This window comes from Felis catus, chromosome F1, assembly GCF_018350175.1.
Source record: "Felis catus isolate Fca126 chromosome F1, F.catus_Fca126_mat1.0, whole genome shotgun sequence".
In the NCBI taxonomy this organism is placed as follows: domain Eukaryota; kingdom Metazoa; phylum Chordata; class Mammalia; order Carnivora; family Felidae; genus Felis; species Felis catus.
In genome coordinates this window covers 3,973,428-3,994,319 of record NC_058384.1, presented here as the reverse complement: position 1 = coordinate 3,994,319, position 20,892 = coordinate 3,973,428, and the positions used below count along the sequence as shown (strand labels likewise).

The window sequence follows — 20,892 nt, the reverse complement described above, 5'->3', positions numbered from 1 at the left end:
AGATAAGGTTCTTCTGCCTGAAACCAGACCCAACCCACCCACTCCGGGCTTACTAAATTCCTGGCCCCACCATCCTAAACTCAAGGGTCATTCCTGTGTGGTCTTTGCTGACCCTCCCTCTCCCAGCCCAAGTGAGGGTCTCCTGTGCTGTCTCTCTTCTCACTCTCCACCAGCATCCCATTCTCATCTCTACTTGCCAGGTTTTAATCATCTGTACCTGTGTCTGTCCTCCACAAATCCCTGTGCTTGAGAGAAGGAAGTATGTCATGTTCGTCTCTATTTTCTTAGCATTTGATACAGTGCCTTGCTCATGACCTTGATGGGATGGCCAATATTTTGATTTACAGATAATGGGTCACAGGCCAGCCAGCTTTGAATGTGATTTGTTCTGTGAAATCATTACCCTTAACCCAACCTCTCCCTCCTGTGTGACTCCAGAACACTCTGTACCTACCACTGAATCATGCGCTGGGACTGGCTATCCAGACATGTGCTTCTCTGCTAGACTGTGAGGGCCAGATGGACAGGGACCACATTATCATCCGAGCTGGTATCCCAACACTGCACCTGACTCACAACAGCTGCTCGATAAATACCCAGCATGGACCACACATGACTGAATGATGTTCATTGCTACATTGGGGACACCGATGAATAAGATGTGGTCCTTGCTTTGAGAAGGCTGTGTCTAATACTAGTCAGAAAGTATGAATATACCTTCTAAGACAGAGCATCGGACTGGATCTGCGATCTTACATAGCCTGTTTTATGGACTAGTCTCTAAATATTTTGAAATACTCAAGACAAAAATAATCTTTTACTACAGCGTAATACTAATACATGATATTTCTTCTTCTATGAGTATTTAAAAAACCCACCTAGTAAATGCGTAGCAACAAAGAACCACTTGGATATTATTCTTGATGTTACAGATAAGAGTCAGACCATGGCTAACTGAGGCTCTTCCCTTGTGTTTGTTTTACTTTACTTTCCAGCATTAAGGTGAATTTTGAAACCCCACCCATTTTTGTCAAGGACACCGCTTTCCTAATTACTGGTCATTTTAATCATAATCTTTTAAAAATGAAAGCACAAAATTCTTTAAAATATGCCTGTTAGAATAAATAGGGGTTAATTTGAGATACTTTTGGTCTAGATATGTTCTTTGGCCTAGATATTTAATTTTCAGTTTGTTCCCAGACAAGTAACAATGTTGACTATTTTTCTTTCCTGTCCTAAAATTAATAGCAGCTAACGCCAGAATCTTTTAATGAAGAATAAAGACTTTCCCTATAGCACAGTAACCACAAAAAATGACTGCTGTAGTAAGTAGGAAGAATGTACTGTTCTGGGAACCAGCCCTAAAATGAGTAATCAGTGATTTCATTCTGGGATAAAAAAAACACAGTGTTAATGACAGCATCTGGGAGTATCACCCAGACAGTAGTATCACAACACAACAAAGAGTTTTACTAAGAGATTTCTAATCAAACAAAATATCAATGAACTAATTAGAATTTTCCATGTTCAGAATAAAACCCCAGCACACACATACCTATATCCTCTTTTATAGTAACCTACATCACCTCCAGGGAGCTATTGTGATATTCAAAAATATTTCCATTTTCAAGGGAAAATCCCCTTTTATTTTCTCAGATTTCAAAAATAAACATACTCTGTAGAATGCCTGAGAAGGAAGGACTGATCCTATAGAAAGAAAGAATGAAAAAAGGGAATTTCCAACATCTTACTGAGTCAAGTAGACACAGTATCGAGAATATATACTAGTCTTAACTACGCACATCTATACATCCTTATGGAAGTGTATTCATACATGGTGGTACTAAGAATTTTGAAAACTACTACTCGCTGCTAAAAGACAAATTGCTAATGCTCCAAACACCTGTCATGTATTTCAAAAATAATTCACTCAACATTAATCCTATTAAACGTTAATGAAGTATCTCCAGTTGCCAAGTAATTTTTAAAAATGTACCAACTCATCAAAGAAAACAGTCACATACTTAACAAAAGGGCATGTCAGTTAACTTGTGGCTGAATATGTTCATTGAGCTCTGGGTGGTTATTCCAGTCAGCCCACGTTCATGACATGGCTGCAGCTCAGTAACCAAATGCAAGATGGCAGCACGGGTGGTGAGTAGGCCAAACCCAGCTGATGCCCTAAAAGGAAACCAGGCAAATGTACCCCCACTGTCCAGGACTATTTCCGTATCTGTACTAGAAAACACAATGCAGGGGTGCCTGGGTGGCTCAGTCAGTTAAATGTCTGACTCTTGATCTCGGCTCAGGTCAGGAGCTCAGGATTCATGAGTTCAAGCCCTGCATCAGGCTCTGTGCTGGCAGCATGGAGCCTGCTTAGGAATCTGTCTCTCTTTCCATCTCTCTGCCCCTTACCCCCTTTCTCCCAAAATAAATAAACTTTAAAAAATAAAAAACACAGGGCACCTGGGTGGCTCAGTCAGTGAAGCGTCCGACTTCGGCTCACGTCATGATCTCATGGTTCCTGAGTTCGAGCCCCAAGTTGGGTTCTGTGCTGACAGCTCAGAGCCTGGAGCCTGCTTTGGATTCTGTGTCTCCCTCACTCTCTGCCCTTCCCCCACTCATGCTCTGTTTCTCTCTCAAAAATAAATAAACATTTTTCTAATTAAAAAAATAAATAAAAATAAAAAACACAATGCAAAGCACAGCAATGACCAACTTCAGGCAAATCCTGTGGTTCCCAAAAGAGGCATAATTTAAACCTACAGACCATGGAATTTATTCACAGAAGTTTCTGACATGAGAAAACACACTTTTTTTTTTGTCTTTTATTTTGATTTTCAGGGAACATTATATCTTTAATATTCAGTGAAGTACTGTTAAAGAGAAAGATTAAAGGGGAGACAAGATTCTGTCCTTTACAGTGAATTCTCCTCCTTTCCCACCCTTTTCACTCACCAAACACTGAATAGCTTCAGTCAACTGTAGAGTTCAAAACCACCGAAATCCAGGATTTTAAAGGGTCAGAACAACTGTCAGATGATAACTGGAGCTGAGTATGTTCAAAGCAATCCAGGAGTAAAGAGAACCTTATGGTGCAGGCATCTGAGGCCCCAGGGGAAGAAAATCCACTGTATGCGACAGGCCAGACCATCCTGTGTTGTAAACTTAACGCATCTGCTAATGGCGGGAGTTCTTGGTTGGCTTCCTTCTGTTTTTGTTCCTAGTCAAACTGAGGCCATTGGGATTGTCTTCCATGCTTTCATTGTTTTATACAGGTAGGATATTAAGTCCAAAGACCTAATAAAACCAACACACAAAAATGCATGCTGTCTTGGGGCGCCTGACTGGTTCAGTCAGTGGAGCATCTGACTCTTGGTCTCAGGGGCGTGACTTCAAGCCATATGTTGGGTGCAGAGATGACTTAAAAAAAAAAAAAAAAACAACTCTTTAAAAATGCATGGCTAGCAAATTGTTCCCAGTTTGTTTTCTCCTGAGATGTAGGATGTTATACAGGAACTGTCACAGCCATACATCTCCAGCACCAAAGGTTGGAGCTAATTCTCCATCTGGTACCATCAGCTTTTCTTCCTATCAGTGCCTCACACCTATCAGGTCATCGCCATCCCTGTCACTGTCCTCGGTCACTGTGTTCTTCTATAAATACGTTACTATAAATACGTTATTCTTCAATCTCTCTGCTTAAAATCCTCTTCAGAATAAAATTTTTATTTGTATATACCTCACTGCTTAATACCACACCTTGTGCATAACAGTCAAGAAATATTTGTTGAGGGGCACCTGGGTGGCGCAGTCGGTTAAGCGTCCGACTTCAGCCAGGTCACGATCTCGTGGTCCGTGAGTTCGAGCCCCGCGTCAGGCTCTGGGCTGATGGCTCGGAGCCTGGAGCCTGTTTCCGATTCTGTGTCTCCCTCTCTCTCTGCCCCTCCCCCGTTCATGCTCTGTCTCTCTCTGTCCCAAAAATAAATTAACGTTGAAAAAAAAAAAATTAAAAAAAAAAAAAAGAAATATTTGTTGAATTAGTGATAAATTCCTCTACTATCATGATGAAAGCAGCACTCAGTTTCAGTAAGTGAAAAACAATCTCTTTCTAAGGTATTTAACCTCTATTCGGGTCTTAGTACTGTTACAAACTGGCTACTGATTTGGGGCAAGTCACCAACTTCTCCAGGTTTCGGTTTCCTTATCGGTTAAATGTGAAGTTCGCCAAGGTGACTTTTAGAAAACTTCTTTCTGCAATGAGAGTCCGTAACTACATGTATGGTTTTTTTAAAAAAAGGATACATAACTGAATCAGTGTCTAAAATTATCTGAAGGTAATTAAAGAAATTGCCTAATACTGAAAAATGCTGAGGGGCGCCTGGGTGGCTCAGTCAATTAAGCGTCCAACTTCCATTCAGGTCATGATCTCATGGTTCCTGGGTTCGAGCCCCACGTAGGGCTCTGCGCTGACAGCTCAGAGCCTGGAGCCTGCTTTGGATTCTGTGTCTCCCTCTCTCTCTGCCCCTCCGCTGCTCATGCTCAAAAATAAATAAACATTAAGAAGTGGTGACGGGGACCCCGAACAATAGACAAATACCAGTATGTGGTCTGAAACTTAGATGACCAAAGAAAAGAAAACAACAAAAAACGGTTCTGTGATCTGAAAGGTAGGGACTGGTACCTGGGGCTGGCTCAGCCAGAAAAGCATGTGACACTTAATACTGGGGGCCTGCAGCTTAGGGAGGACACAGGTTCCCCCAGGACGGCTTTCGATCAGCAGTTCTCAGTGGGAGTGTGACTGTTCCTAAAGGCAATTTTGGGAGTTGTTAGTTATCACAACGGCATTGGTCAGGCTGGAGCCAGGCACGCCGGAGAGAACAGTCTTGGGAAATAAAGAATTATTCTGCATCCTGCAAGTCTTTCAAATGTCCCAACAAGCTCTCCTATAGATGAAAAATCCATGTTTATAATTATCTAAATTTAGAACCCAGCTCCTCTTTACTTATAGACACAAAGTATTGCCTGTACATTTTAATATATATTGAATTTCCAAACTACAACTTCCTTGAATGTAAATGGGAGAAGGATTATACTTTGTTTTGTTTGGAACTATACCAAGGCTCGTTCACCGTTGTGGAAAAACATGTCACCAACTCCTGGTGTTTAAGTTACTAATATAACACACCTGTATCAATGTACAGATGTTACGTTTACGTAATAGGGATGGAGATTACACAGTGGATGTAGATGTTACATTCAAGGTGATCCTGTGTGCTGGTGTCTACTTAGACTTTATTTCAAAGTTTCAAATATAAAGAACTTTTGCCAATACTTGGTTGAATGTTGTCTTATTTTCTTTAACCCAAACTTCCTTATTGTAAATAGGTTCAAACATCCGATTACTTCATTACGTCTCCTAGAGCAGTCATTAGCAAGGATTTACACAAATAAGTTCAAAGTTATCTTTATTTTTTATTTACATTGCAATTTCAGCATTCTTTTAAGTTCAAAATTATGTATATGTTTATATAATCTACAGATTTCCTTTCAGAAATAAAGGCGGACATTCTAAAATATGGTGTAAAGAGGGGAAACTAGGGGCGCCTGGGTGGCGCAGTCGGTTGAGCGTCCGACTTCAGCCAGGTCACGATCTCGCAGTCCGGGAGTTCGAGCCCCGCGTCAGGCTCTGGGCTGATGGCTCAGAGCCTGGAGCCTGTTTCCGATTCTGTGTCTCCCTCTCTCTCTGCCCCTCCCCCGTTCATGCTCTGTCTCTCTCTGTCTGAAAAAATAAATAAAAAACGTTGAAAAAAAAATTAAAAAAAAAAAAAAAAAAGAGGGGAAACTATCTCCTAGGGTTGGTAACCACGACGGTAGCTACATCAGAGGAAAGCTGGAGTGGATTCTGATATTCCCACAGAGAAAGGCAAAGGGCAAAACTATCAAACGGTGATGCAAGCACTGGAAGAGAAAACGCGGCCTGGTCCCAACCAGCAGAGGGAAATGCTAACAGATTAGCGCAGCACCAGGAACTGAACAGTAGCTTTCCTGCTCGTTCAGGTGCAGCCAGTCTGCATCAGAGGCCGGCCACCTCTCACCTGCAGAAAAGGCATGAGCTCCTCTGTCAACATCCGCAGCTTACGTGAGCCCAAGTATGTCCAGAAACACTGCTGTTGCGGGCCGATGATTCTCTGTTGGAAAGCATTTGACAAAAGACAGTTGGGAAATCCTCGAGCTGTAGGACAGTTCTCTATTTTCTGCTTTATTTTGTTTTTAAACAACTAATTTCAACTAGTCTAATCCATGAACTCACTGCATTGGCCACAGACACAGGAGAGACACGAGTCAGGAGGAGAAGAGGTAGGTAAAGTGGATGTATATACAGTGTACTGTAATTTCTATGATCAGTGTTACATTTTTTTTAATGTTTATTTTTTGAGAAAGTGAGACAGACAGAGAACAAGCGGGGAGGGTCAGAGAGCGAGGGAGACAGAATCGGAAACAGGCTCCAGGCTCCGAGCCATCAGCCCAGAGCGCAATGTGGGGCTCGAACTCACAGAGAGATCATGACCTGAGCCAAAGTCAAACACTTAGCCAACTGAGCCACCCAAGCACCCCAAATGAGCGTTACATCTTATTAGTATTAGTATTAAGTATTGATTTTTTTATTATTACCAAGTTGCACTATACACGGCAAGGGCAGAAATGTAGACACAAAGCAAAACCCTATTTGGTAGCATTAATAATATTAATAATCAAATACCTTCAACTCTTTGCTCAAATGTCATTTCAGGGAGACCTAAGGTGACTCGCTATTTAAAACTACAATCTAGGGGCACCTGGGTGGCTCAGCTGGTTAAACATCTGACTTCAGGTCAGGTCGTGATATCACAGTTTGTGAGTTCGAGCCCCACATCAGGCTCTGTGCTGTTGGCACAGAGCCCACTTCAGGTCCTGTTTCCCTCTCTCTCTGCCACTCCCCCACTCACGCGCACATGCACATTTTCTCTCTCTCTCTCTCTCTCTCTCTCAAAATAAACATACAAAAAAAATAAAACTACAATCTATTGCAGAATCCTTCACTCCTTAACCCCTATAATGATGCTCAATTTCGTGCCACAGATCTGATCAATTTCTACCATGCTACATAATTTACTTTATTTATTATGGTTGTTGCTGCCTTGTTACTAGAATATAAGCTCCATGAGGGGAGGAACTTTTGCCTGTTTTGTTCACCTTATGTCCAAGAACAGCGCCTGGAGCATGGTTGGTATCCAATACATATCTATGGAATGAAAAACATCACCTGCCATTTACTGAGTGCTTTCTATGTTTGGACACATTAAGTGCTTTACACAGAGGAATCTTATTTAATCCTTACTAAAAAAAAAAGATAAGTGAATTGGAATTTAGAGGAATGGAGAAAGTTGTTCAATACGGTACAGCCAGTGGAGCCAGTATTCAAGTCAAGGCCAAGTAGTCTGACCTGAAATCCTATCTTACAATCAACCCAATGGATGTCAGTAGAGCTCAGACAGTGTCCTTCTCCCCTCAGGAGATGAAAGAGGTCTCTGAATTAGTAAAGGCCTCAATGTCTATCCCATGTTCATTCACCGAGGCCCCCGGCAAAACACACAACATGAATAACAGCATCTTAATTTATCGGGATTTCTAAATACCTCAATTTGGGGGTCGTGAAAGGTTTCGTAGGTAATTGCTGACATAACACCTTTAAAACAAAGAAAGACCTGCACCTAAACATTCCCGGAGACAAAAGAAAATTTATTCACCATGCAGTAAAAATGGAAATGAGGAACAGAGCAGAGCTCGGTTGATCTTGACATCCCAAATTGACATTTTAGATTTTCTCATTTGGTCAAACTGTCTTTGAGGGACTCACCTTTTGACATTCAGTGCCGTTTGCCTCCAACCCCCAGCATCTCCTGCTGCACGCTCACTATTCACACTAGACCACAGGGAACAATGACGGTCTGCAGCTATTATTTTGCCATTTAATCAAAACTGAACAAAGCGCTTGTGCGCATAAGGAAAGAGAAAGGTGCCAAGGGGCTCAGTGGAGGTTACGTGAAGAGGCTGTCAGGAGAGGACTCATCTGTTCACGTAAGACGAGTCACTTCTCTGTCAGGATTGAGGAACTTCTGAACACGTTTCTTTCTCCATTTTTTAGGACCAGAAGTGGAGACAACAATTCCGCAGCACCTGTTAGCCCGCTTCATAGCCTCTGTCTCCCTCTCTCTCTTCCCCTCGCTGGTGGGGGGCACACGGCGAATGCTCGACATGTAAATAACCATGAAGCCACAGCAGAAAATAATTCTCTAACACGCCCTTCCCCAAACTGTCTCAGGTATGTTAAAACGTACGGTTCTGATAAGTCAAACATACCACTGTGGCTACAGCTACTCCAATTTAAAGGCAGAGACAGTGAGCACATGAGCGGAGCCACAACTCTGGGAACAAGAGCATTTCCAGAGTAGAGGTTCTTCAGCGGCAGGCACCGTTCAGTTTTTCTAGCGCCACAGGATTCATCCAAGTTACCAATGGATGGAGTCCATCACCTGGGGAAGCTACAGTTTAGGACTAAAGCTTGAACACTTGACATACAGACAAAATTTATCCCCAAATCCTTAGGCTTCTGGGCTCTTCCATGTACTATTTCCCAGACCCCTATATCTTCAGTGTTACGAACACCGAAGGATTTTCTCAAATGGAACTTACCATTCACATGTACTGTACCAAACTGAGGAGTGCTTGGGTGGCTCAGCTGGTCACACGTCTGACTTTGGCTCAGGTCATGATCTCATGCTTCCTGAGTTCAAGCCCCACATCGGGCTCTGCACTGACAGTGAGAAGCCTGCTTGGGATTCTCTCTGTCTCCTTCTCTCTCTGCCCTTCTCCTATTTGTTCTCTCTCTCTCTCAAAATAAATAAATAAACTTAAAAAAAAACATGAAAAATTAGAATTACAAAACACATAATGCACAGTGACTGCATCCCATAAGAAAACCAATTGATGCTAAAGTGTACTGATTCTTACAGAGTGACTGCCCTTTTAAAATACAAAAATATATCACTCAAAAAAAAATTACAACCTATATTTGTTATTTGAAAAGAAGTTGTAAACTTTAAGTGAAAACAGTGCATTTTTGTTTTCGAAATCCAATTTTTACTCTGCTTGGATAACAGAGAATTTTGATCTCTTCCCAATCACAAGAAGAAAAGGCTACTTGGATTAAAAGCAGTAGTTATGTGCTACTCGCTGCACTTCAGATGGCTCTGACCTTTCTGGAGGAGACCAACTTTGCATTTCCATTTCTCCTGCCTTAACTGTTGCAATGGCCTGATAGATGGGCTCCTTCCCTCCGGTGCCTTGACTTTCTTATCTATCACTGACACTATTACCAGAATTATCTTATGTAATCATCATAATCATGATATTCTCCTGCTTACAAACTTTAAATTACTTCCTATTTACTACAGAATAAAGTCCAATTTACATACCAGAACGTTCGAGAAAACCCACAAAGCCTGCCTCATCTTTCCAATCCCTCATCTCACAACAAAGTTCCACATACCCAGGCTCCAAAGACCAGGAATAACCAAGTCCTCTCTACGGGTCTAGGACTTCACTCACATGGCTCCCCCAGTCTCTCCACTTATCTGCCACTAACGTGTAAAGTCAACCTTACTGCACACATAACCTATTTTTTTCATGAAGACATCCTCAATACTCATACTCAATTGTTCCTTTCTTTGCATGTCCAGCACACACGGGTTTTGTCTCCAGAATGATGCTGATTTTATTATGATCAGTATTATAGGTGGTTCTCGGCACTGTCCTTTTTCCTGCGACTATATGAGATCAAAGACCCTACCTTGTTTAACTCCAGATGACCGGAAGTACCTAACAAAGACCTCCGTACATGATGGGTTCACAGTGAAAGTGTGCCGAATCAAAGAACGAATGAATCATGCAATCAACCATTCAATCTGTAAGAAGGGGAAAAGGCAAAGCTTTGAGTCAAAGACAGGGTTTTGAGCACCTGCACCTAACATATGTCATCACCACCATGGGTTTTTCAGGATACAAGACAAACATACCAAAATTGTGGCGGGAGGGAGGGGAGGGGGCTAAGCATGTGCACACAGACATATATATACAAAAACACATGGACACCCCAAATCTAATATTGAGTATTTATAATTGCTCAAAAAATGAAATACTTCATTATAAATCTGACAAAATGTGAATAGAACTTGTAGGGTGAAAAGTACAAAATACTGATGAAAGAAATCATAGAAGGTCTAAGTAAATAGAGCAACGCATCATGTTCATGGATTGGAAGACTCAATATAGTAAAACCATAAACTCTCCCCAAATTAGTACATAAGTTTAATGGGGGCGCCTTGGTGGCTCAGTCACTTGAGCATCTGACTCTTGATTTTGGCTCAGATCATGGTCCCAGGGTTGTGGGATGGAGCCCCGCACTAGGCTCTGCAGTGAGCGTGGACCCTGCTTGGGATTTTCTCTTTCTCTGTTTCTTTTTTTATTTTATGTATTCATTATATTTTTAATGTTTATTTTTGAGAGACAGAGAGAGAGAGAGAGAGAGAGAGAGAGAGAGAGAGAGAGACAGAGTGTGAGCAGTAGAGGGGCAGAGAGAGAGGGAGACAGAATCCGAAGCAGGCTCCAGCCTCTGAGCTGTCAGCACAGAGCCCGATGTGGGGCTCGAACTCACAAACCGTGAGATCGTGACCCAGGCGGAAGTCAGATGCCCAACCCACTGAGCCACCCAGGCGCCCGTGTCTCTCTCTCTCTCTTTCTTTCTCTCTCTCCTCTGCCCCTCCCCCACTCGCACACACACATTCTCTAAAAATTAAAAATTAAAAAATTAAAGGGGAACCTGGGTGGCTCAGTTAGTTAAGTGTCCAACTTCAGCTCAGGTCATGATCTCAAGGTTCGTGAGTTTGAGTCCCACATCGGGCTTTCTGCTGTCAGTGCAGAGCCTGCTTTGTATCCTGTCTCCCTCTCTCTCTGCCCTATCCCCCACAATCTCTCTCTCTCTCTCTCTGTCTCAAAAATAAGTATTTTTTAATAAATTAAATTTTTTTTAACGTTTTATTTATTCTTGAGACAGGGAGAGACAGAGCATGAACAGGGGAGGGTCAGAAAGAGGGAGACACAGAATCTGAAACAGGCTCCAGGCTCTGAGCTGTCAGCACAGAGCCTGACGCGGGGCTCAAACTCACAAACCACGAGATCATGACCTGAGCCAAAGTCGGCCGCTTAACCGACTGAGCCACCCAGGAGCCCCATTAATAAATTAAATTTAATTAAAAAAAATTAAAATATTTATAGATACAGGTTTAATGTAATTACCATCAGAATCCCAGCCAACAATTGTTTTAGATATACACAAGATTATTCTAAAATTTATTTGACAATAAAAAGGAACCAGAACAGCGAACTGTGGAAAAAGAATAAAGGGAGAGGCATCAGTCTACTTGATTTCAAGACATTACATAGGAACAGTGATGAAGACTGTGCGGTACGAGGACAGACACACAACAAAACAGAACGCAGAATCCAGACATAATGATAAAATCCTTGGCTCCAGGACTGGGCAAAGAGCTAGCAGGCTCAACACGAAAAGCACTGTCCAGAAAAAGAAAATACTGATGAACTGGACTCCATCAAAATCTAAAACTCCTGGTCTGCATAAGACTAGCTAAGAGGATGAAAAGGCAAGTTATGGACTACACACACCATTTGCAAACCATACACCTGATAGAGGACTAGGATCTAGGATATATAAAGAACTCTCAGCAGTTTGAACAACTCAAACAACTGATTTAAAGCATAAAAGGTAACTTCCCCAAAGCATGTCATTTAAATCAACTCTGATGGCATGACTGAGGAAAAGGCAGAATATCATGGGCCTTGCACTCCGAGGCTCTTGGAGCTCTTGAAAAGGACAGTTGGTCCGATTCTCACCAAGTCAGAAAAGGATGAGAATGTTTTCCCAGCAAACCTCTATACCTCAGTAAATGGAGAAGCCAAAAAGAAGTATTTTTTAAACCATAATAAACCTTTTCCAAAGGCTGAATGTTATTAAGCTTGCTATCTGATGATAATATCTCATTGTCCTTTCAGTGATTTTCAATTTTTTCTTACTGGAGAATGTATATGAAAAGGAAAGCCTGTTACAACTGCTTACCTCATCTAAACTAAACCCATGATTCTTGGTTCACATCATCACTATTGGCAGTGACTAATGAGGAGGGCTGTGGCTTTATCAGGAGAGGCAAGGAAATATCTTTAAAAAATTAAAACCTTCTCTCTCTTTCATGAACATATTTAAAAAAAAACAAAGAGAATGAGAGGGAACAATAAAATCAACTGCTATCAAAATAATGCTTGAAAATGTTTCACTATCCTAATTACAGCCAAGTGAAGTTAGCAATTGCTGCTGTAGCCATTACTGTTATAATTAAAATTATACCCTAACTTAAGTTTTCATTTTAAAGTCTACAATTAAACTATGGCCATCGATAAGCTAACGGTACTTCAAAAAGAACATACTATTTTACGATCGGCTATTTTAAAATGCATGATATTTGGACCAAAAGAACCCACTTCCATTTTACAGGCAAAGATGGCCCTGAGGAAGGGCGTAGCGAACCTTCAGATAAAATGACATTTTAATCTTCTTTACAAACCACATTTCCTACCTAGCTTCATAAGCACGTCAGCTCACTTTGTCACTTGCTGTATTACATTAAGAAAAATGTTTTTATTTTCCCATCTTTCCTTCTGGAAGTGGCATAAGACTGACATTTCAAGAGGAATAGCCTTTACTTGAAAATACTTTCTTTTAGAAGTAATAACTCCAAAGGTATATTCCAACCTACACTCCACTCTTATTATTTTAAATTGGGGATTGTCATGTAAAACATTTCATAAACATACATGTATTCACCTCAGCTATATCATTTATGTAATTTATACATAATCTAGATAATTTATAAATTTTGTAAGCCAACTTTAAATTACACATCAATAACATAATTTTCATAAGATAAATGAACACATACTATTTATACGCCCCTCTCAGATCCACTAACATGCTTCGGGATCCATTAACCCTTTGAAATTACATGCAAATTATGTATGGGTGTGTATATGTGCTTAGCTTTTAACAGTTTCTCAAAAGTATCTATGAGCCCAAAAAGATAAGAACCATTGGCTTTTTCCCCAATGGCCATCATATTATTTACCTATGTAAGTAGCAATCTGAAAAGGAGACATAATGTCTAACTTTTCAAGGGCTTAGGTAACTCTGTAGCGTTCCATTCATCCTTTGCAACTGAAATGGGTTTACCAGACATTCTTTTCTCCCCACTCCTTTTTATGGACTCATTTTTAATTTCCATTCAAGCACCAAATAACAAAGGATGCTTGTTTGCGTGTTAATCCAATCTAAAGATTATATCCCCTAGAAAATGTTCAGTCAAACCACACACACACACACACACACACACACACACACACACGCACGCACACGCACAAAAGCGGGCATATCTGCCAGAGGGGCTGCTGTCTGGTCCCCTGGTTAGTGTTCAAGTGGGCAGGAAGAGCTAGAGAGGTAAGAGAGCTTCTCTGACTTAAAACTGCATCAGTATTTCAGTGCACAGACACTACCAGGGTTTAGAACTCTAACATGCTCATACAAACTCAAAAAAGCAAATCTTCTGCCTTGAGAGGCTGAAGAGCTACAGTGGTTCAGTGGGCTTTCCAATCCGAACCTGTTTAACAAGGTCCGTCTACACTGCTCCTCTGTATGCAGTCTAGAGTGGGGCCTTCATCCCATTCATTCTTCGGTATCTAGTATCAGGCATATTAGTTCTAACAGCTTTGATTAATTAATACTGTATGACCTGATTAAATTCTATAATTTGAACTGTCAAAAGAGATCCTAATCCGTAGAGCCTTAGTGTGCTCTAAAAATGATGGAGGGTCATAAATAAAACAAGCCATCTTAGGGACATGTGGCAAAATCTTCCAGAGAACGATCATTTTCATTCACATTCCTTAAGTCATTTCATAACAAATCATTGCTAATAAACACAGGAGTAATTGGGCAAAGAACATAAACTTGCTTGAAATATAGAGAGAGTGATTCCAGTATCAATCATCCTAAAGCTTCTTAATTAAAATGAATGTGGCAATCGTCACCAAATATATAGAGAGATATAGAAACAGATCCAGAAACAGAATAGGAATACAGTTGAAATTCTTTGCATGTTGAAGCCAAAATGAAATTTAAAAATTGGTTTTTTAACGTTTGGTTATTTTTGAGAGAGAGGGACAGAGACAGAGAGAGACAGAGACACAGCGTGAGAGAGGAGGAGCAGACAGAGAGGGAGACACAGAACCCGACACAGGGCCTGAACTCATGAGACGTGAGATCGAGACCTGGGCCGACCGACGGAGCCATGCAGGTGCCCCCAAGCCAAAATGAAATTTCAAATAAAAGAGAAGCATATAAGGTCATACAAACAGAAGAAATTTCTAGGGGTCATCTACTCGTCACTTGAAGTAAGTGTCTTAAAGGCCTCTAGGATTGTAAAACGCGTTATTAGGTGCAAAGCTTTCCAAAATCATCCTCTGTTCCATGCAAACAGGGAAGAAAATTGGGAAGAGAAGAGGGTCTTCAAGTCTGCAAGTATCCACTGAGAACAGCACTTGGGTGAGTCACGTCAGAGGCACAGGTCCTGGTTTCTTGATCACCTACTTGCTCTGAAATCCTCTCAGACATGTGAGGAGCTGCACATGTTCCCAAACGACCAGGGCAACAGTCCCAACAGACCGGGTGCGGTTACCATCCACATATGGAAGCTTAAGACTCAGGCCAAGTCTTACGAATATGTAGCTCTTCTTGATCTACATGTAGTTTCTATCCTGCAATAGCGTAAAAACTAGCCAAGCCATCCAGGTGAGAAGTGGATCAGATATCAGTTTGATAGCCATTGTTCATCACCAATTCCAAAAGCATAGGTTCCTCATGCTCAGATCTGAACACTGAAAGAAAGGCACACACTTTAGACACCGTGGGGCAGAGCCCAGAGACAGTCCAGAAGAATGAATCTCGCGTCGTCTCCATTCCGGCTTTGAGATAGTATCTTCATTATTTTTGGACACTTTAAAGAGAGGACACAGTGGCTCTGCAATGGTGCTAAATAAACACATAAATACAAAAGTGGCAAAGAAAAGGAGGCATGCAAGCAGGGTCTTCAAAGTACCTGGGGGTTGAAGGGAAGAGACAGGAAGGAGGCTGGGATAGAGAACTCGAGCTCTGCAGATCAGATAGAATGAACATAACAACCGGTGGGCAATTTTAAGATAAGGAATTCAGCTTATTGAATGAATGAGTTAACGAAAGAATGAGCCAACAGAGGAACCAGTGAACAAATACACAAATAAGTGAAGAGTAAGCCTGTAAAAGAATGAGGTAGACAAAAGGTAGGTTGGAACAAAATGCAGATAGGTCTAGTTCCAAGCAATGAGTCTGAATCCATCCTAAAGGACAGGATGAGAAAGGCACACCTTACAGTTGTGCAGTACACAGTCTGACCAACTGTACACACAGACTTGCCTAAAAGCAGTGAGCGTTCATTGAAAGTCTTTGTAACTAGGAAGTAGGTGCTCGAGGAAGATTAATCAAGAAGCAGTAGGTGAAATGTAAGCCACACAAGCCTTCTATAGAACACAGGAAATTATAGCTAAGCTACAAGCTATCCAGGAACCACAAGCTAAAACAACTGTTCTGACTACAGAAGACCAATGTCAGGGGGCACCTGGGTGGCTCAGTCGGTTGAGCGTCCGACTTCAGCTCGGGTCATGATCTCTCAGTCTGTGAGTTCGAGCCCCGCGTTGGGCTCTGTGCTGACAGCTCAGAGCCTGGAGCCTGCTTTGGATTCTGTCTCTGTCTCTCTCTCTCTCTGCCCCTCCCCACTCATACTCTACCTCTCTCTCAAAATTAATAAACATTTAAAAAATTAAAAAAAAAAAAAGATGACCAATGTCAGATATGCACATAATAACTAAAATTTTGGAATTAATGATCTTTTTAAGAACTGAGATATAATTCACATACCAAAACATCTATGCTTTTATAATATATAATTCAGTGGTTCTTAGTATATTCACAAAGCAGTACAAACATCGCCACTAATTCCAGAACACTCCACCACCCCCGTCAAAAAAGACCACGTACCTATCAGCTCTCACTCCCCACACTTCCTCCCTCCATCCCATGAACTTAACATACTTTAATCTTAATATGGATTTCTGTTTTTCTAGATCTCCCCAAAGTGCATATATGGAGATTTGCACACAGCATAGTCTCAGTACAAGATAAATGATTATTTACTGAAAAAAATACACACACACACACACACACACACACACACACACACACACACTCACCTGCAACAACAAAAAAATAATAAACTTCCAAACTCAGGAAGTATAAAAGAAGACAATTTTCTTTTCTACCTACTTGATGTGGCATTTTTATTCTCCCTTGGTAAGTAGCAATTTTCAAGGTTCATTAAGTTTTTTAAAGTATCACCTAGTTTTTCAATTGCAAAAGTTTGAGGGTTTTTCCTCCCCTTTGGATATCATAACAACTTAAATATAGTGGCCAGACCCAAAGATGGTTAAAGTAGATGGTGCACGACTAATCACCCACTTTAGCACCGACAGCCTTAGATCATAATCGATTTGCTCTCAAGCCGCAGAGTGGAACTGTCCAGAGATACACAGGTATTTCTCTGCAGGTCCCCACATGGAAGCAGCAGCTTGTAAGGTTCAGTTGATTTCTTTTCTGTTTTAATTTCAATTAAGAACTTACCACCATTAAATTCTGTATATAACTCTACCATAGGGTTTGGGATACTTCTTTGGCATTTGACAGCACATTTTATTTTTATTTTTAATTTTTGTTTAATGTTGATTTATTCTTGAGAGACAGAGACACAGACAGAATGTGAGCAGGGTAGGGGCAGAGAGAGAGGGAGACACAGACTCTGAAGCAGGCTTCAGGCTCCAAGCTGTCAGCCCAGAGCTGGATGTGGGGCTTGAACTCACGAACCACAAGATCATGACCTGAGCCGAAGTCAGACACTCAACCGACTGAGCCCTGGAGCCTGCTTCAGATTCTGTGTGTGTGTGTGTGTGTGTGTGTGTGTGTGTGTGTGTCTGCCCCTCCTTTGCTCATGCGCGTTTTCGCTCTCAAAAATAAACATTAAATTTTTTTTTTAAAAAAGCAAATTTCCACATTTCTCTGAGACTATTACTGCTCTGAACTTTAGAAGAAATCTCATTTGGATTTATAGGCCTCTCTACCCCGACACACACACGCTTTCTTTTTCTCCCCGTATTCTTCTAAAAATGCAAAATACCTTTGTTAAAAAAGAAGCTATTCCTCAAGTTAATGAGATCATTCTGAACAAAAATGATTGCGACTCTTATTTTCCCCTTTCTATGAATACGACCCAAGAGACTACATTTACAAATAGGACAGATGTGGTACACGGCCCTCATCTCTCACACCCCTCACCCCTCAGCACGCATTCAGAGGACCAAAACAGTCACACTCCACCTACAAAGGACATCGGTATAAACACAGTTGTTTTAATGATATTTGGCTTCTGGGACGTAAAAACAAAGAAACCAACCCCAAATTAAAAAAAATATAAAGAACATGTTTAGGCCAGTTCACCTTTTCCTATCAACTATTTTATTTATTTATTTTTTTAACGTTTATTTATTTTTGAGACAGAGAGAGACAGAGCATGAATGGGGGAGGGTCAGAGAGAGAGGGAGACAGAATCCGAAACAGGCTCCAGGCTTTGAGCAGTCGGCACAAGCCTGATGTGGGGCTCGAACTCACAGACTGCGAGATCGTGACCTGAGCCGAAGTCGGCGCTTAACCGACTGAGCCACCCAGGCGCCCCTCCTATCAACTATTTTTAAAAAAGGTTTTCTTTTTTAAAAGTTTAAATGCCTAAATTTCTTTGAACTGCTCTCCATAGACAAGTACAGGTGAAAACTCTTTTCTGAAGCGTTCAGGCCTTTCAAGTTTGCTGGGCACATAATCCCTTTTGTGTCTCCCCTAGGCAACCAGGACCTTGCAGGGTGGGCAGACAAGGACCCAGGATGGGGGCCTTTATAGGCACCGCAGTCTCCAAGCCCCAGCCTGAGCCCTTGCAGATGCAGCTTCCTCTTCCTCCCTCCCAATGCCTGCTCACCCTGAGGGGATCTGCCATCAATAATTCAGGATCAGCTGAAGGAGCAGGCTCTGATCAATACGGAAAATGGCAAAACTCACAGCAGGTTCCAGAGGACTGACTGGGTGTTATATTAATATCTGACTTAACTACCTCAGGAAATTTAATTTTTCATAGACCAAACACCTAAAATTAACCTTTTAACCTCAGGTTTATAAAGGATCTTTCCCAAAAGAACAAAAAGTATTTAAGAAGCACTTTTAATAAAAGCAGGAGGCTAAAATGAGTATTTTAGTACCTAGGAGATTTGCTACGATCACACAGAAAAACAGAATTAGAACTTAGTTTACCTCCCACCTACCTAAAAATTCTTAAATATTTTTCGCACCTTTAATGATTATTCTCAAGATCGCATTATAGGGGCTTTAAAACATACTTTCATTTTTCAACTGCCGATTCCCCATATTCAAGAAAAGGGATTTCTAGTATTCTGCACCGGATTTCTCCTTTCTGGCATTTCCCCTTGTCCATTAAGAGCGAAACAAGCAAACTGCATCAGAGTGGCTGATTATGAAACATATTTGTTAAACAAAAATGATAAATTCTGATTTTCTGATCACCTATCTATGTCTTTAAATTCAAAATTCTTGTTAGGTGTTGACGTTGCATAGAAAATCTGAAATGGTTAACAATGGTGAGTTGTAGAAGACCTTCATGATAGGTTTATTTCCCCAGTTCTGTTTTATTCAAGCTGATGTTCCACGGAATTTGAATTTTTCCGCACACCCTGAGGGATGAAGCAGCCAAGAATCTTGCTAGAAAGTAAGGAGTGGCTGATCAAGGCTTTTAGGACAATCCTCATAAAGATAGGGGAGAGTCAGCTTTAATTCATTGTTCATTGAAGTACCTCTCCCCCTTAAGCCCTGAGAGCCTTTCCATTACTTACTGGTTGATCAGAAGACAAATAAACGTAAGAATGGATAAATCATTCTTTAATTACATACAAATAATATCTAAAGCCAACATCTCTTTGAAACGGAAGAATGAAGAATGCACATACATACAAAATAGGAAGACATGCCAGCCATGGCCAATGAGGCACAAATATGGGATTCTTCCTGAAATGCTTGCAAGCATTACCTATAAACAGGTAAGAGGGTGGGCTCTGGAGACTGGGAGCAGGGGATTCAACTTCAGCTCCACTGCTCTGACATGTATCATTCTGGGAAAGAAACTTTGCTCTTAGCCTCAGTTTCCCCATCCGGAAAATTATTAAAAGCACTCATCTTGTCCAACTGTTCTGTGAGACTACGGAAAAATGTAACTCATGCAAAAGACTTAACACATTGTCTAGCAGACAATGCAGCTCAATAAATGGTATTTGTCCTTATGAGTGCTAGTGTTGGGAGCAGCTGCCCAGCAGAGAACCGAGTGGTGATGACCAGAATCCATGCATGCCCATCACCTTCACCAAACAGATGTTCCACGGAGGGTCATTTCCCTGTTAACCAAAGCTTATGCTTTTAAGCATCTTTTTTTTTTTTTATTCCAACCACTTGGAAGAAAATGCTTTTTAAATGCACATCATGGTGCCTGGTTTAACAGGGTGGAAAGCCCTTCCTTGGTAATTCAGCGCCATGTTTAAGACCAACAGTTACTGTCCTGTGTCATTTATGACAGTATAGAGGGGCTTCCAGGGTCCACGTGAGAAGCCTTCAGGTGGCCCATCCATTCAACTGCCGGGCTCGTCCTGAAGCTGCTGACTTTTCTGGAAAACGAAATCTTGAACCTTTGTTTGGGAGAAAAACTAAATTCTCCCAGGGCCACATGTAGCTAATACGCCAGGGAACAGTCACTTGAACCCCAGGGTGTCTGGCTTGGGAATCAGTGCTCCTCCCACATTCCACACTGTCCTCAGTGGTTTCCCCGTTCAGGCTACAGCACTGGGAACTCTGCAAAGAGCTATCCGGATTTAAATTCCACTTGACTAAATGTTTGACAAGGTCACAGGACACAGCTACAAGAAAAAAAAAAGCTATATTAAAATGAAGACAAATGATCATTCCTCCAATTTTGTCTTCTTTGGGTTGATATTCAAAGGAATTTGAATTTCTTATGCATACCTTGACTGGAGGGGGGAATGTGATATACCACATAAACACATGGTTTTTCATGGTTATATAATGGCCCTCCATTAAGCGTCGGGAAAGCCTGCTGTCTATTGAAGAGAAGGTGAGCAGGTGGGACATTTCTGTACTTCCTCGCTGTCGCTGTCTGTCCTCAGTCCTCCTTCACAGTTGTGGTGGCTAAGAGCAGCACAATGGCTTATGCTTATCAAACACGTCCAGCAAGCCAGGAACTGTGATGAGTCCTCTACACTGCCTTCCTGAATGTCCTCAGAATTTACGAAGTGAACGATTAACATGCCAATATAAATACATGCTTTTAGAAATCCTCATTTAAATTTACTAAACCATCCGGAATTTCTGAACCAATGTAAGAACACTGAAAATCTACCTTTATGATTAGTAGTTTTATCTCCTGGATTCAAAGGCAAAGAATACCCTACCAGTTCCTGTTT

General features: G+C 41.3%; 1 protein-coding gene and 1 long non-coding RNA gene across 4 annotated transcripts in view; both read right to left on the bottom strand.

Moving 5' to 3' along the window:
* Nucleotides 1-20,892, bottom strand: part of SMYD3 (SET and MYND domain containing 3) — a 686,941-nt gene that overhangs the window by 314,174 nt on the left and 351,875 nt on the right. The gene's annotated exons all lie outside the window — the stretch shown is intronic.
* LOC123382882 lies at nucleotides 5,747-10,540 on the bottom strand. Its single transcript, XR_006592001.1, has 3 exons — nucleotides 8,737-10,540; nucleotides 6,099-6,191; nucleotides 5,747-5,782 (listed from the first exon to the last, which is right to left on the bottom strand). It is a non-coding gene; the product is annotated as an uncharacterized LOC123382882 (long non-coding RNA).